This window comes from Brienomyrus brachyistius, chromosome 2 (assembly GCF_023856365.1).
Source record: "Brienomyrus brachyistius isolate T26 chromosome 2, BBRACH_0.4, whole genome shotgun sequence".
Classification (NCBI taxonomy): Eukaryota; Metazoa; Chordata; class Actinopteri; order Osteoglossiformes; family Mormyridae; genus Brienomyrus; species Brienomyrus brachyistius.
This window is the reverse complement of record NC_064534.1, coordinates 38,296,957-38,312,926: the sequence shown is the minus strand read 5'-3', so window position 1 is coordinate 38,312,926 and position 15,970 is coordinate 38,296,957. Positions and strand designations below refer to the sequence as shown.

Sequence of the window (15,970 nt, the reverse complement as noted above, 5' to 3'; positions counted from 1 at the left end):
GCAGGCTTCTCTTAACGACCCTCTGTTATCAACTCCGCTAACAGCCACAAAATCTCCGCCGCACGAAGCCCACTGGTAGCTGCTGAATCACATGCTTCCCCAAAACGTCGCGCTGTCAGAACACTGGGAGCTACACACACCAACAAGTCCATACTGCAGGCTGCAGCCAGAACAATTTTCTACATTCAAACATCGACGGCCTCTTCTCTCTAAAAATTCACCAGACCGCTTCTACCACCAGCAACGAAGTTTCCATCCCTAATTCCTCTGTGACTCCCACTAACCTAAACATTAAGCTGGCATTGAAGGGTGTGAATTACCCCGGCCAATCTGTTCTTTTAAATACAGCTTTTAGCAAGTTTTGAAAGGAGAAGAGCAGAACTTGCTATGCCAATAATATCGAGTCTTCTGTGGCGAAGTGGTTTTTGCATAGAAAACAAAGCGGTCAGTTGAAGAGGAATAATATCAGTACTTTGTTTAAAACTGTGTGTAAAAAGCTGTCTCTTTATCATTAACAATAAGTTGTAAAACGTGAATGGGGAGTGACAGTCTTCAAGTTTGTGAGAAGATCGCGCCCTGGTGGAATAAAAGCACGAACAGCTTAGAGCACCTTGAATTACCAGGAAGTATTTAGAGTAAAACGGTGTGTAAAAGCTACCTTTATGAATGAGAGAAAAATATATATATATATATATATATATATAAAATAGTAAAATGGAAGGGGAGTGATAGATTTAAATTAATCGTGAAGTGGAGCGCCCCCTGTATAAAGTATAAGTGAGAAAAGCTTACAGCACCTGGTATTCCCAGGAGGTCTCCCATCCAAGTACTAACCAGACCCTACCCTGCTTGGCTTCCGAGATCGGATGAGATCGGGCGTGTTCAGGGTGGTATGGCCATAAGCGAGAGACGCGACCAAAAACAGCCCTTTTGCATTACACGCGTCTATACATGCCAGTTAGTCCCATTGGATCCTACTCCTGGTTTTTTTTTTATTTTTAATCTGACTCACACTGCAGCACCACCATCCAATCGGCAGCGCCGGACCCACACCAAACATTCACCAAACTACTCAGCCGGCAGCCTACCACAATTATTCCATTCTTTCCGCATCCGCACACTTCCTTCTTTTTAACTTCTTTTCACTACCGCACAGGTTAATCGCCGCACGTCCCCCGCCGGCAAACATTACTCCTTTGCCTACTGCATGCAGGCTTCTCTTAACGACCCTCTGTTATCAACTCCGCTAACAGCCACAAAATCTCCGCCGCACGAAGCCCACTGGTAGCTGCTGAATCACATGCTTCCCCAAAACGTCGCGCTGTCAGAACACTGGGAGCTACACACACCAACAAGTCCATACTGCAGGCTGCAGCCAGAACAATTTTCTACATTCAAACATCGACGGCCTCTTCTCTCTAAAAATTCACCAGACCGCTTCTACCACCAGCAAAGAAGTTTCCATCCCTAATTCCTCTGTGATTCCCACTAACCTAAACATTAAGCTGGCATTGAAGGGTGTGAATTACCCCGGCCAATCTGTTCTTTTAAATACAGCTTTTAGCAAGTTTTGAAAGGAGAAGAGCAGAACTTGCTATGCCAATAATATCGAGTCTTCTGTGGCGAAGTGGTTTTTGCATAGAAAACAAAGCGGTCAGTTGAAGAGGAATAATATCAGTACTTTGTTTAAAACTGTGTGTAAAAAGCTGTCTCTTTATCATTAACAATAAGTTGTAAAACGTGAATGGGGAGTGACAGTCTTCAAGTTTGTGAGAAGATCGCGCCCTAGTGGAATAAAGGCACGAACAGCTTACAGCACCTAGAATTACCAGGAAGTATTTAGAGTAAAACGGTTTCTAAAAGCTGCCTTTATGAATGAGAGAAAAAAAATATATATATATATAAAATAGTAAAATGGAAGGGGAGTGATAGATTTAAATTAATCGTGAAGTGGAGCGCCCCCTGTATAAAGTAAAAGTGAGATAAGCTTACAGCACCTGGTATTCCCAGGAGGTCTCCCATCCAAGTACTAACCAGACCCTACCCTGCTTGGCTTCCGAGATCGGATGAGATCGGGCGTGTTCAGGGTGGTATGGCCATAAGCGAGAGATGCGACCAAAAACAGCCCTTTTGCATTACACGCGTCTATACATGCCAGTTAGTCCCATTGGATCCTACTAATGTTCTTTTTTTTTTTTTTATCTGACTCACACTGCAGCCCCACCATCCAATCGGCAGCGCCGGACCCACACCAAACATTCACCAAACTACTCAGCCAGCAGCCTACCACAATTATTCCATTCTTTCCGCATCCGCACACTTCCTTCTTTTTAACTCCTTTTCACTACCGCACAGGTTAATCGCCGCACGTCCCCCGCCGGCAAACATTACTCCTTTGCCTACTGCATGCAGGCTTCTCTTAACGACCCTCTGTTATCAACTCCGCTAACAGCCACAAAATCTCCGCCGCACGAAGCCCACTGGTAGCTGCTGAATCACATGCTTCCCCAAAACGTCGCGCTGTCAGAACACTGGGAGCTACACACACCAACAAGTCCATACTGCAGGCTGCAGCCAGAACAATTTTCTACATTCAAACATCGACGGCTTCTTCTCTCTAAAAATTCACCAGACCGCTTCTACCACCAGCAAAGAAGTTTCCATCCCTAATTCCTCTGTGACTCCCACTAACCTAAACATTAAGCTGGCATTGAAGGGTGTGAATTACCCCGGCCAATCTGTTCTTTTAAATACAGCTTTTAGCAAGTTTTGAAAGGAGAAGAGCAGAACTTGCTATGCCAATAATATCGAGTCTTCTGTGGCGAAGTGGTTTTTGCATAGAAAACAAAGCGGTCAGTTGAAGAGGAATAATATCAGTACTTTGTTTAAAACTGTGTGTAAAAAGCTGTCTCTTTATCATTAACAATAAGTTGTAAAACGTGAATGGGGAGTGACAGTCTTCAAGTTTGTGAGAAAATCGCGCCCTGGTGGAATAAAGGCACGAACAGCTTAGAGCACCTTGAATTACCAGGAAGTATTTAGAGTAAAACGGTGTGTAAAAGCTGCCTTTATGAATGAGAGAAAAATATATATATATATATATATATATAAAATAGTAAAATGGAAGGGGAGTGATAGATTTAAATTAATCCTGAAGTGGAGCGCCCCCTGTATAAAGTAAAAGTGAGAAAAGCTTACAGCACCTGGTATTCCCAGGAGGTCTCCCATCCAAGTACTAACCAGACCCTACCCTGCTTGGCTTCCGAGATCGGATGAGATCGGGCGTGTTCAGGGTGGTATGGCCATAAGCGAGAGACGCGACCAAAAACAGCCCTTTTGCATTACACGCGTCTATACATGCCAGTTAGTCCCATTGGATCCTACTCCTGGTTTTTTTTTTATTTTTAATCTGACTCACACTGCAGCACCACCATCCAATCGGCAGCGCCGGACCCACACCAAACATTCACCAAACTACTCAGCCGGCAACCTACCACAATTATTCCATTCTTTCCGCATCCGCACACTTCCTTCTTTTTAACTTCTTTTCACTACTGCACAGGTTAATCGCCGCACGTCCCCCGCCGGCAAACATTACTCCTTTTCCTACTGCATGCAGGCTTCTCTTAACGACCCTCTGTTATCAACTCCGCTAACAGCCACAAAATCTCCGCCGCACGAAGCCCACTGGTAGCTGCTGAATCACATGCTTCCCCAAAACGTCGCGCTGTCAGAACACTGGGAGCTACACACACCAACAAGTCCATACTGCAGGCTGCAGCCAGAACAATTTTCTACATTCAAACATCGACGGCCTCTTCTCTCTAAAAATTCACCAGACCGCTTCTACCACCAGCAAAGAAGTTTCCATCCCTAATTCCTCTGTGATTCCCACTAACCTAAACATTAAGCTGGCATTGAAGGGTGTGAATTACCCCGGCCAATCTGTTCTTTTAAATACAGCTTTTAGCAAGTTTTGAAAGGAGAAGAGCAGAACTTGCTATGCCAATAATATCGAGTCTTCTGTGGCGAAGTGGTTTTTGCATAGAAAACAAAGCGGTCAGTTGAAGAGGAATAATATCAGTACTTTGTTTAAAACTGTGTGTAAAAAGCTGTCTCTTTATCATTAACAATAAGTTGTAAAACGTGAATGGGGAGTGACAGTCTTCAAGTTTGTGAGAAGATCGCGCCCTGGTGGAATAAAGGCACGAACAGCTTACAGCACCTAGAATTACCAGGAAGTATTTAGAGTAAAACGGTTTCTAAAAGCTGCCTTTATGAATGAGAGAAAAAATATATATATATATAAAATAGTAAAATGGAAGGGGAGTGATAGATTTAAATTAATCGTTAAGTGGAGCGCCCCCCGTTTAAAGTAAAAGTGAGAAAAGCTTACAGCACCTGGTATTCCCAGGAGGTCTCCCATCCAAGTACTAACCAGACCCTACCCTGCTTGGCTTCCGAGATCGGATGAGATCGGGCGTGTTCAGGGTGGTATGGCCATAAGCGAGAGACGCGACCAAAAACAGCCCTTTTGCATTACACGCGTCTATACATGCCAGTTAGTCCCATTGGATCCTACTCCTGGTTTTTTTTTTTTTTTTTATCTGAATCACACTGCAGCACCACCATCCAATCGGCAGCGCCGGACCCACACCAAACATTCACCAAACTACTCAGCCGGCAGCCTACCACAATTATTCCATTCTTTCCGCATCCGCACACTTCCTTATTTTTAACTCCTTTTCACTACCGCACAGGTTAATCGCCGCACGTCCCCCGTCGGCAAACATTACTCCTTTGCCTACTGCATGCAGGCTTCTCTTAACGACCCTCTGTTATCAACTCCGCTAACAGCCACAAAATCTCCGCCGCACGAAGCCCACTGGTAGCTGTTGAATCACATGCTTCTCCAAAACGTCGCGCTGTCAGAGCACTGGGAGCTACACACGCCAACAAGTCCATACTGCAGGCTGCAGCCAGAACAATTTTCTACATTCAAACATCGACGGCCTCTTCTCTCTAAAAATTCACCAGACCGCTTCTACCACCAGCAAAGAAGTTTCCATCCCTAATTCTTCTGTGATTCCCACTAACCTAAACATTAAGCTGGCATTGAAGTGTGTAAATTACCCCGGCCAACCTGCTCTTTTAAATACAGCTTTTAGCAAGTTTTGAAAGGAGGAGAAGAGCAGATAATATGCCAATAATATCGAATATTCTGTGGCGAAGTGGTTTTTGCATAGAAAACAAAGCGGTGAGTTGAAGAGGAATTATATTAGTACTTTGTTTAAAACTGTGTGTAAAAAGCTGTCTCTTTATTATTAACAATAAGTTGTAAAACGTGAATGGGGAGTGACAGTCTTCAAGTTTGTGAGAAGATCGCGCCCTGGTGGAATAAAGGCACGAACAGCTTACAGCAGCTATAATTACCAGGCAGTATTTAGAGTAAAACGGTGTGTAAAAGCTGCCTTTATGAATGAGAGAAAAATATATATATATATATATAAAATAGTAAAATGGAAGGGGAGTGATAGATTTAAATTAATCGTGAAGTGGAGCGCCCCCTGTATAAAGTAAAAGTGAGAAAAGCTTACAGCACCTGGTATTCCCAGGAGGTCTCCCATCCAAGTACTAACCAGACCCTACCCTGCTTAGCTTCCGAGATTAGACCAGATCGGGCGTGTTCAGGGTGGTATGGCCGTAAGCGAGAGATGCTACCAAAAACAGCCCTTTTGCATTACACGCCTCTATACATGCCAGTTGGTCCCATTGGATCCTACTAATGTTCTTTTTTTTTTTTTTATCTGACTCACACTGCAGCCCCACCATCCAATCGGCAGCGCCGGACCCACACCAAACATTCACCAAACTACTCAGCCAGCAGCCTACCACAATTATTCCATTCTTTCCGCATCCGCACACTTCCTTCTTTTTAACTCCTTTTCACTACCGCACAGGTTAATCGCCGCACGTCCCCCGCCGGCAAACATTACTCCTTTGCCTACTGCATGCAGGCTTCTCTTAACGACCCTCTGTTATCAACTCCGCTAACAGCCACAAAATCTCCGCCGCACGAAGCCCACTGGAAGCTGCTGAGTCACATGCTTCCCCAAAACGTCACGCTGTCAGAACACTGGGAGCTACACACACCAACAAGTCCATACTGCAGGCTGCAGCCAGAACAATTTTCTACATTCAAACATCGACGGCCTCTTCTCTCTAAAAATTCACCAGACCGCTTCTACCACCAGCAAAGAAGTTTCCATCCCTAATTCCTCTGTGACTCCCACTAACCTAAACATTAAGCTGGCATTGAAGGGTGTGAATTACCCCGGCCAATCTGTTCTTTTAAATACAGCTTTTAGCAAGTTTTGAAAGGAGAAGAGCAGAACTTGCTATGCCAATAATATCGAGTCTTCTGTGGCGAAGTGGTTTTTGCATAGAAAACAAAGCGGTCAGTTGAAGAGGAATAATATCAGTACTTTGTTTAAAACTGTGTGTAAAAAGCTGTCTCTTTATCATTAACAATAAGTTGTAAAACGTGAATGGGGAGTGACAGTCTTCAAGTTTGTGAGAAGATCGCGCCCTGGTGGAATAAAGGCACGAACAGCTTAGAGCACCTTGAATTACCAGGAAGTATTTAGAGTAAAACGGTGTGTAAAAGCTACCTTTATGAATGAGAGAAAAATATATATATATATATAAAATAGTAAAATGGAAGGGGAGTGATAGATTTAAATTAATCGTGAAGTGGAGCGCCCCCTGTATAAAGTAAAAGTGAGAAAAGCTTACAGCACCTGGTATTCCCAGGAGGTCTCCCATCCAAGTACTAACCAGACCCTACCCTGCTTAGCTTACGAGATCGGATGAGATCGGGCGTGTTCAGGGTGGTATGGCCATAAGCGAGAGACGCTACCAAAAACAGCCCTTTTGCATTACACGCCTCTATACATGCCAGTTGGTCCCATTGGATCCTACTAATGTTCTTTTTTTTTTTTTTATCTGACTCACACTGCAGCCCCACCATCCAATCGGCAGCGCCGGACCCACACCAAACATTCACCAAACTACTCAGCCAGCAGCATACCACAATTATTCCATTCTTTCCGCATCCGCACACTTCCTTCTTTTTAACTCTTTTTCACTACCGCACAGGTTAATCGCCGCACGTCCCCCGCCGGCAAACATTACTCCTTTGCCTACTGCATGCAGGCTTCTCTTAACGACCCTCTGTTATCAACTCCGCTAACAGCCACAAAATCTCCGCCGCACGAAGCCCACTGGAAGCTGCTGAGTCACATGCTTCCCCAAAACGTCGCGCTGTCAGAACACTGGGAGCTACACACACCAACAAGTCCATACTGCAGTCTGCAGCCAGAACAATTTTCTACATTCAAACATCGACGGCCTCTTCTCTCTAAAAATTCACCAGACCGCTTCTACCACCAGCAAAGAAGTTTCCATCCCTAATTCCTCTGTGACTCCCACTAACCTAAACATTAAGCTGGCATTGAAGGGTGTGAATTACCCCGGCCAATCTGTTCTTTTAAATACAGCTTTTAGCAAGTTTTGAAAGGAGAAGAGCAGAACTTGCTATGCCAATAATATCGAGTCTTCTGTGGCGAAGTGGTTTTTGCATAGAAAACAAAGCGGTCAGTTGAAGAGGAATAATATCAGTACTTTGTTTAAAACTGTGTGTAAAAAGCTGTCTCTTTATCATTAACAATAAGTTGTAAAACGTGAATGGGGAGTGACAGTCTTCAAGTTTGTGAGAAGATCGCGCCCTGGTGGAATAAAGGCACGAACAGCTTAGAGCACCTTGAATTACCAGGAAGTATTTAGAGTAAAACGGTGTGTAAAAGCTACCTTTATGAATGAGAGAAAAATATATATATATATATAAAATAGTAAAATGGAAGGGGAGTGATAGATTTAAATTAATCGTGAAGTGGAGCGCCCCCTGTATAAAGTAAAAGTGAGAAAAGCTTACAGCACCTGGTATTCCCAGGTGGTCTCCCATCCAAGTACTAACCAGACCCTACCCTGCTTAGCTTCCGAGATTAGACGAGATCGGGCGTGTTCAGGGTGGTATGGCCGTAAGCGAGAGATGCTACCAAAAACAGCCCTTTTGCATTACACGCCTCTATACATGCCAGTTGGTCCCATTGGATCCTACTAATGTTCTTTTTTTTTTTTTTATCTGACTCACACTGCAGCCCCACCATCCAATCGGCAGCGCCGGACCCACACCAAACATTCACCAAACTACTCAGCCGGCAGCCTACCACAATTATTCCATTCTTTCCGCATCCGCACACTTCCTTCTTTTTAACTCCTTTTCACTACCGCACAGGTTAATCGCCGCACGTCCCCCGCCGGCAAACATTACTCCTTTGCCTACTGCATGCAGGCTTCTCTTAACGACCCTCTGTTATCAACTCCGCTAACAGCCACAAAATCTCTGCCGCACGAAGCCCACTGGTAGCTGCTGAATCACATGCTTCCCCAAAACGTCGCGCTGTCAGAACACTGGGAGCTACACACACCAACAAGTCCATACTGCAGGCTGCAGCCAGAACAATTTTCTACATTCAAACATCGACGGCCTCTTCTCTCTAAAAATTCACCAGACCGCTTCTACCACCAGCAAAGAAGTTTCCATCCCTAATTCCTCTGTGACTCCCACTAACCTAAACATTAAGCTGGCATTGAAGGGTGTGAATTACCCCGGCCAATCTGTTCTATTAAATACAGCTTTTAGCAAGTTTTGAAAGGAGAAGAGCAGAACTTGCTATGCCAATAATATCGAGTCTTCTGTGGCGAAGTGGTTTTTGCATAGAAAACAAAGCGGTCAGTTGAAGAGGAATAATATCAGTACTTTGTTTAAAATTGTGTGTAAAAAGCTGTCTCTTTATCATTAACAATAAGTTGTAAAATGTGAATGGGGAGTGATAGTCTTCAAGTTTGTGAGAAGATCGCGCCCTGGTGGAATAAAGGCACGAACAGCTTACAGCACCTAGAATTACCAGGAAGTATTTAGAGTAAAACGGTTTCTAAAAGCTGCCTTTATGAATGAGAGAAAAAAAATATATATATATAAAATAGTAAAATGGAAGGGGAGTGATAGATTTAAATTAATCGTGAAGTGGAGCGCCCCCTGTATAAAGTAAAAGTGAGAAAAGCTTACAGCACCTGGTATTCCCAGGTGGTCTCCCATCCAAGTACTAACCAGACCCTACCCTGCTTAGCTTCCGAGATCAGACGAGATCAGGCGTGTTCAGGGTGGTATGGCCGTAAGCGAGAGATGCTACCAAAAACAGCCCTTTTGCATTACACGCCTCTATACATGCCAGTTGGTCCCATTGGATCCTACTAATGTTCTTTTTTTTTTTTTTATCTGACTCACACTGCAGCCCCACCATCCAATCGGCAGCGCCGGACCCACACCAAACATTCACCAAACTACTCAGCCAGCAGCCTCCCACAATTATTCCATTCTTTCCGCATCCGCACACTTCCTTCTTTTTAACTCCTTTTCACTACCGCACAGGTTAATCGCCGCACGTCCCCCGCCGGCAAACATTACTCCTTTGCCTACTGCATGCAGGCTTCTCTTAACGACCCTCTGTTATCAACTCCGCTAACAGCCACAAAATCTCTGCCGCACGAAGCCCACTGGTAGCTGCTGAATCACATGCTTCCCCAAAACGTCGCGCTGTCAGAACACTGGGAGCTACACACACCAACAAGTCCATACTGCAGGCTGCAGCCAGAACAATTTTCTACATTCAAACATCGACGGCCTCTTCTCTCTAAAAATTCACCAGACCGCTTCTACCACCAGCAAAGAAGTTTCCATCCCTAATTCCTCTGTGACTCCCACTAACCTAAACATTAAGCTGGCATTGAAGGGTGTGAATTACCCCGGCCAATCTGTTCTATTAAATACAGCTTTTAGCAAGTTTTGAAAGGAGAAGAGCAGAACTTGCTATGCCAATAATATCGAGTCTTCTGTGGCGAAGTGGTTTTTGCATAGAAAACAAAGCGGTCAGTTGAAGAGGAATAATATCAGTACTTTGTTTAAAATTGTGTGTAAAAAGCTGTCTCTTTATCATTAACAATAAGTTGTAAAATGTGAATGGGGAGTGATAGTCTTCAAGTTTGTGAGAAGATCGCGCCCTGGTGGAATAAAGGCACGAACAGCTTACAGCACCTAGAATTACCAGGAAGTATTTAGAGTAAAACGGTTTCTAAAAGCTGCCTTTATGAATGAGAGAAAAAAAATATATATATATAAAATAGTAAAATGGAAGGGGAGTGATAGATTTAAATTAATCGTGAAGTGGAGCGCCCCCTGTATAAAGTAAAAGTGAGAAAAGCTTACAGCACCTGGTATTCCCAGGTGGTCTCCCATCCAAGTACTAACCAGACCCTACCCTGCTTAGCTTCCGAGATCAGACGAGATCAGGCGTGTTCAGGGTGGTATGGCCGTAAGCGAGAGATGCTACCAAAAACAGCCCTTTTGCATTACACGCCTCTATACATGCCAGTTGGTCCCATTGGATCCTACTAATGTTCTTTTTTTTTTTTTTATCTGACTCACACTGCAGCCCCACCATCCAATCGGCAGCGCCGGACCCACACCAAACATTCACCAAACTACTCAGCCAGCAGCCTCCCACAATTATTCCATTCTTTCCGCATCCGCACACTTCCTTCTTTTTAACTCCTTTTCACTACCGCACAGGTTAATCGCCGCACGTCCCCCGCCGGCAAACATTACTCCTTTGCCTACTGCATGCAGGCTTCTCTTAACGACCCTCTGTTATCAACTCCACTAACAGCCACAAAATCTCTGCCGCACGAAGCCCACTGGTAGCTGCTGAATCACATGCTTCCCCAAAACGTCGCGCTGTCAGAACACTGGGAGCTACACACACCAACAAGTCCATACTGCAGGCTGCAGCCAGAACAATTTTCTACATTCAAACATCGACGGCCTCTTCTCTCTAAAAATTCACCAGACCGCTTCTACCACCAGCAAAGAAGTTTCCATCCCTAATTCCTCTGTGACTCCCACTAACCTAAACATTAAGCTGGCATTGAAGGGTGTGAATTACCCCGGCCAATCTGTTCTTTCAAATACAGCTTTTAGCAAGTTTTGAAAGGAGAAGAGCAGAACTTGCTATGCCAATAATATCGAGTCTTCTGTGGCGAAGTGGTTTTTGCATAGAAAACAAAGCATTCAGTTGAAGAGGAATAATATCAGTACTTTGTTTAAAACTGTGTGTAAAAAGCTGTCTCTTTATCATTAACAATAAGTTGTAAAATGTGAATGGGGAGTGACAGTCTTCAAGTTTGTGAGAAGATCGCGCCCTGGTGGAATAAAGGCACGTACAGCTTAGAGCACCTTGAATTACCAGGAAGTATTTAGAGTAAAACGGTGTGTAAAAGCTACCTTTATGAATGAGAGAAAAATATATATATATATAAAATAGTAAAATGGAAGGGGAGTGATAGATTTAAATTAATCGTGAAGTGGAGCGCCCCCTGTATAAAGTAAAAGTGAGAAAAGCTTACAGCACCTGGTATTCCCAGGAGGTCTCCCATCCAAGTACTAACCAGACCCTACCCTACTTAACTTACGAGATCGGATGAGATCGGGCGTGTTCAGGGTGGTATGGCCATAAGCGAGAGACGCTACCAAAAACAGCCCTTTTGCATTACACGCCTCTATACATGCCAGTTGGTCCCATTGGATCCTACTAATGTTCTTTTTTTTTTTTTTATCTGACTCACACTGCAGCCCCACCATCCAATCGGCAGCGCCGGACCCACACCAAACATTCACCAAACTACTCAGCCAGCAGCCTCCCACAATTATTCCATTCTTTCCGCATCCGCACACTTCCTTCTTTTTAACTCCTTTTCACTACCGCACAGGTTAATCGCCGCACGTCCCCCGCCGGCAAACATTACTCCTTTGCCTACTGCATGCAGGCTTCTCTTAACGACCCTCTGTTATCAACTCCACTAACAGCCACAAAATCTCTGCCGCACGAAGCCCACTGGTAGCTGCTGAATCACATGCTTCCCCAAAACGTCGCGCTGTCAGAACACTGGGAGCTACACACACCAACAAGTCCATACTGCAGGCTGCAGCCAGAACAATTTTCTACATTCAAACATCGACGGCCTCTTCTCTCTAAAAATTCACCAGACCGCTTCTACCACCAGCAAAGAAGTTTCCATCCCTAATTCCTCTGTGACTCCCACTAACCTAAACATTAAGCTGGCATTGAAGGGTGTGAATTACCCCGGCCAATCTGTTCTTTTAAATACAGCTTTTAGCAAGTTTTGAAAGGAGAAGAGCAGAACTTGCTATGCCAATAATATCGAGTCTTCTGTGGCGAAGTGGTTTTTGCATAGAAAACAAAGCGGTCAGTTGAAGAGGAATAATATCAGTACTTTGTTTAAAACTGTGTGTAAAAAGCTGTCTCTTTATCATTAACAATAAGTTGTAAAACGTGAATGGGGAGTGACAGTCTTCAAGTTTGTGAGAAGATCGCGCCCTGGTGGAATAAAGGCACGAACAGCTTAGAGCACCTTGAATTACCAGGAAGTATTTAGAGTAAAACGGTGTGTAAAAGCTACCTTTATGAATGGGAGAAAAATATATATATATATATATAAAATAGTAAAATGGAAGGGGAGTGATAGATTTAAATTAATCGTGAAGTGGAGCGCCCCCTGTATAAAGTAAAAGTGAGAAAAGCTTACAGCACCTGGTATTCCCAGGAGGTCTCCCATCCAAGTACTAACCAGACCCTACCCTGCTTAGCTTACGAGATCGGATGAGATCGGGCGTGTTCAGGGTGGTATGGCCATAAGCGAGAGACGCTACCAAAAACAGCCCTTTTGCATTACACGCCTCTATACATGCCAGTTGGTCCCATTGGATCCTACTAATGTTCTTTTTTTTTTTTTTATCTGACTCACACTGCAGCCCCACCATCCAATCGGCAGCGCCGGACCCACACCAAACATTCACCAAACTACTCAGCCAGCAGCATACCACAATTATTCCATTCTTTCCGCATCCGCACACTTCCTTCTTTTTAACTCTTTTTCACTACCGCACAGGTTAATCGCCGCACGTCCCCCGCCGGCAAACATTACTCCTTTGCCTACTGCATGCAGGCTTCTCTTAACGACCCTCTGTTATCAACTCCGCTAACAGCCACAAAATCTCCGCCGCACGAAGCCCACTGGAAGCTGCTGAGTCACATGCTTCCCCAAAACGTCGCGCTGTCAGAACACTGGGAGCTACACACACCAACAAGTCCATACTGCAGTCTGCAGCCAGAACAATTTTCTACATTCAAACATCGACGGCCTCTTCTCTCAAAAAATTCACCAGACCGCTTCTACCACCAGCAAAGAAGTTTCCATCCCTAATTCCTCTGTGACTCCCACTAACCTAAACATTAAGCTGGCATTGAAGGGTGTGAATTACCCCGGCCAATCTGTTCTTTTAAATACAGCTTTTAGCAAGTTTTGAAAGGAGAAGAGCAGAACTTGCTATGCCAATAATATCGAGTCTTCTGTGGCGAAGTGGTTTTTGCATAGAAAACAAAGCGGTCAGTTGAAGAGGAATAATATCAGTACTTTGTTTAAAACTGTGTGTAAAAAGCTGTCTCTTTATCATTAACAATAAGTTGTAAAACGTGAATGGGGAGTGACAGTCTTCAAGTTTGTGAGAAGATCGCGCCCTGGTGGAATAAAGGCACGAACAGCTTACAGCACCTAGAATTACCAGGAAGTATTTAGAGTAAAACGGTTTCTAAAAGCTGCCTTTATGAATGAGAGAAAAAAAAAATATATATATATAAAATAGTAAAATGGAAGGGGAGTGATAGATTTAAATTAATCGTGAAGTGGAGCGCCCCCTGTATAAAGTAAAAGTGAGAAAAGCTTACAGCACCTGGTATTCCCAGGTGGTCTCCCATCCAAGTACTAACCAGACCCTACCCTGTTCAGCTTACAAGATCAGACGAGATCGGGCGTGTTCAGGGTGGTATGGCCGTAAGCGAGAGATGCTACCAAAAACAGCTCTTTTGCATTACACGCGTCTATACATGCCAGTTAGTCCCATTAGATCCTACTCCTGTTTTTTTTTTTTTTTTTTATCTGACTCACACTGCAGCACCACCATCCAATCGGCAGCGCCGGACCCACACCAAACATTCACCAAACTACTCAGCCGGCAGCCTACCACAATTATTCCATTCTTTCCGCATCCGCACACTTCCTTATTTTTAACTCCTTTTCACTACCGCACAGGTTAATCGCCGCACGTCCCCCGCCGGCAAACATTACTCCTTTGCCTACTGCATGCAGGCTTCTCTTAACGACCCTCTGTTATCAACTCCGCTAACAGCCACAAAATCTCCGCCGCACGAAGCCCACTGGTAGCTGCTGAATCACATGCTTCCCCAAAACGTCGCGCTGTCAGAACACTGGGAGCTACACACACCAACAAGTCCATACTGCAGGCTGCAGCCAGAACAATTTTCTACATTGAAACATCGACGGCCTCTTCTCTCTAAAAATTCACCAGACCGCTTCTACCACCAGCAAAGAAGTTTCCATCCCTAATTCCTCTGTGATTCCCACTAACCTAAACATTAAGCTGGCATTGAAGGGTGTGAATTACCCCGGCCAACCTGTTCTTTTAAATACAGCTTTTAGCAAGTTTTGAAAGGAGAAGAGCAGAACTTGCTATGCCAATAATATCGAGTCTTCTGTGGCGAAGTGGTTTTTGCATAGAAAACAAAGCGGTCAGTTGAAGAGGAATAATATCAGTACTTTGTTTAAAACTGTGTGTAAAAAGCTGTCTCTTTATCATTAACAATAAGTTGTAAAATGTGAATGGGGAGTGACAGTCTTCAAGTTTGTGAGAAGATCGCGCCCTGGTGGAATAAAGGCACGAACAGCTTACAGCACCTAGAATTACCAGGAAGTATTTAGAGTAAAACGGTTTCTAAAAGCTGGCTTTAAGAATGAGAGAAAAATATATATATATATATATAAAATAGTAAAATGGAAGGGGAGTGATAGATTTAAATTAATCGTGAAGTGGAGCGCCCCCTGTATAAAGTAAAAGTGAGAAAAGCTTACAGCACCTGGTATTCCCAGGTGGTCTCCCATCCAAGTACTAACCAGACCCTATCCTGCTTAGCTTCCGAGATCAGACGAGATCGGGCGTGTTCAGGGTGGTATGGCCATAAGCGAGAGATGCTACCAAAAACAGCCCTTTTGCATTACACGCCTCTATACATGCCAGTTGGTCCCATTGGATCCTACTCCTGTTTTTTTTTTTTTTTTTTATCTGACTCACACTGCAGCCCCACCATCCAATCGGCAACGCCGGACCCACACCAAACATTCACCAAACTACTCAGCCGGCAGCCTACCACAATTATTCCATTCTTTCCGCATCCGCACACTTCCTTCTCTTTAACTCCTTTTCACTACCGCACAGGTTAATCGCCGCACGTCCCCCGCCGGCAAACATTACTCCTTTGCCTACTGCATGCAGGCTTCTCTTAACGACCCTCTGTTATCAACTCCGCTAACAGCCACAAAATCCCCACCGCACGAAGCCCACTGGTAGCTGCTGAATCACATGCTTCCCCAAAACGTCGCGCTGTCAGAACACTGGGAGCTACACACACCAACAAGTCCATACTGCAGGCTGCAGCCAGAACAATTTTCTACATTCAAACATCGACGGCCTCTTCTCTCTAAAAATTCACCAGACCGCTTCTACCACCAGCAAAGAAGTTTCCATCCCTAATTCCTCTGTGACTCCCACTAACCCAAACATTAAGCTGGCATTGAAGGGTGTGAATTACCCCGGCCAATCTGTTCTTTTAAATACAGCTTTTAGCAAGTTTTGAAAGGA

The 15,970-nt window shown here is 44.3% G+C and overlaps 13 non-coding genes across 13 annotated transcripts; all 13 read right to left on the bottom strand.

Moving 5' to 3' along the window:
• Positions 1 to 785: 785 nt before the first annotated feature.
• On the bottom strand, positions 786 to 904 carry LOC125732600 (5S ribosomal RNA). Its single transcript, XR_007391975.1, has one exon. It is a non-coding gene; the product is annotated as a 5S ribosomal RNA (ribosomal RNA).
• Positions 905 to 1,985: 1,081 nt separating this feature from the next.
• Positions 1,986 to 2,104, bottom strand: LOC125732599 (5S ribosomal RNA). The gene has a single exon (XR_007391974.1). It is a non-coding gene; the product is annotated as a 5S ribosomal RNA (ribosomal RNA).
• A 1,087-nt stretch (positions 2,105 to 3,191) lies between these two features.
• On the bottom strand, positions 3,192 to 3,310 carry LOC125732597 (5S ribosomal RNA). Its single transcript, XR_007391972.1, has one exon. It is a non-coding gene; the product is annotated as a 5S ribosomal RNA (ribosomal RNA).
• Positions 3,311 to 4,389: 1,079 nt separating this feature from the next.
• On the bottom strand, positions 4,390 to 4,508 carry LOC125732596 (5S ribosomal RNA). The gene has a single exon (XR_007391971.1). It is a non-coding gene; the product is annotated as a 5S ribosomal RNA (ribosomal RNA).
• A 1,082-nt stretch (positions 4,509 to 5,590) lies between these two features.
• Positions 5,591 to 5,709, bottom strand: LOC125736142 (5S ribosomal RNA). The gene has a single exon (XR_007395425.1). It is a non-coding gene; the product is annotated as a 5S ribosomal RNA (ribosomal RNA).
• A 1,079-nt stretch (positions 5,710 to 6,788) lies between these two features.
• LOC125733771 (5S ribosomal RNA) lies at positions 6,789 to 6,907 on the bottom strand. Its single transcript, XR_007393108.1, has one exon. It is a non-coding gene; the product is annotated as a 5S ribosomal RNA (ribosomal RNA).
• A 1,079-nt stretch (positions 6,908 to 7,986) lies between these two features.
• On the bottom strand, positions 7,987 to 8,105 carry LOC125734145 (5S ribosomal RNA). The gene has a single exon (XR_007393469.1). It is a non-coding gene; the product is annotated as a 5S ribosomal RNA (ribosomal RNA).
• A 1,078-nt stretch (positions 8,106 to 9,183) lies between these two features.
• Positions 9,184 to 9,302, bottom strand: LOC125733195 (5S ribosomal RNA). Its single transcript, XR_007392549.1, has one exon. It is a non-coding gene; the product is annotated as a 5S ribosomal RNA (ribosomal RNA).
• A 1,078-nt stretch (positions 9,303 to 10,380) lies between these two features.
• LOC125733194 (5S ribosomal RNA) lies at positions 10,381 to 10,499 on the bottom strand. Its single transcript, XR_007392548.1, has one exon. It is a non-coding gene; the product is annotated as a 5S ribosomal RNA (ribosomal RNA).
• A 1,077-nt stretch (positions 10,500 to 11,576) lies between these two features.
• On the bottom strand, positions 11,577 to 11,695 carry LOC125734249 (5S ribosomal RNA). Its single transcript, XR_007393569.1, has one exon. It is a non-coding gene; the product is annotated as a 5S ribosomal RNA (ribosomal RNA).
• A 1,081-nt stretch (positions 11,696 to 12,776) lies between these two features.
• LOC125733770 (5S ribosomal RNA) lies at positions 12,777 to 12,895 on the bottom strand. The gene has a single exon (XR_007393107.1). It is a non-coding gene; the product is annotated as a 5S ribosomal RNA (ribosomal RNA).
• A 1,080-nt stretch (positions 12,896 to 13,975) lies between these two features.
• LOC125730908 (5S ribosomal RNA) lies at positions 13,976 to 14,094 on the bottom strand. Its single transcript, XR_007391202.1, has one exon. It is a non-coding gene; the product is annotated as a 5S ribosomal RNA (ribosomal RNA).
• A 1,082-nt stretch (positions 14,095 to 15,176) lies between these two features.
• LOC125734365 (5S ribosomal RNA) lies at positions 15,177 to 15,295 on the bottom strand. The gene has a single exon (XR_007393680.1). It is a non-coding gene; the product is annotated as a 5S ribosomal RNA (ribosomal RNA).
• Between the last annotated feature and the right edge of the window lie 675 nt (positions 15,296 to 15,970).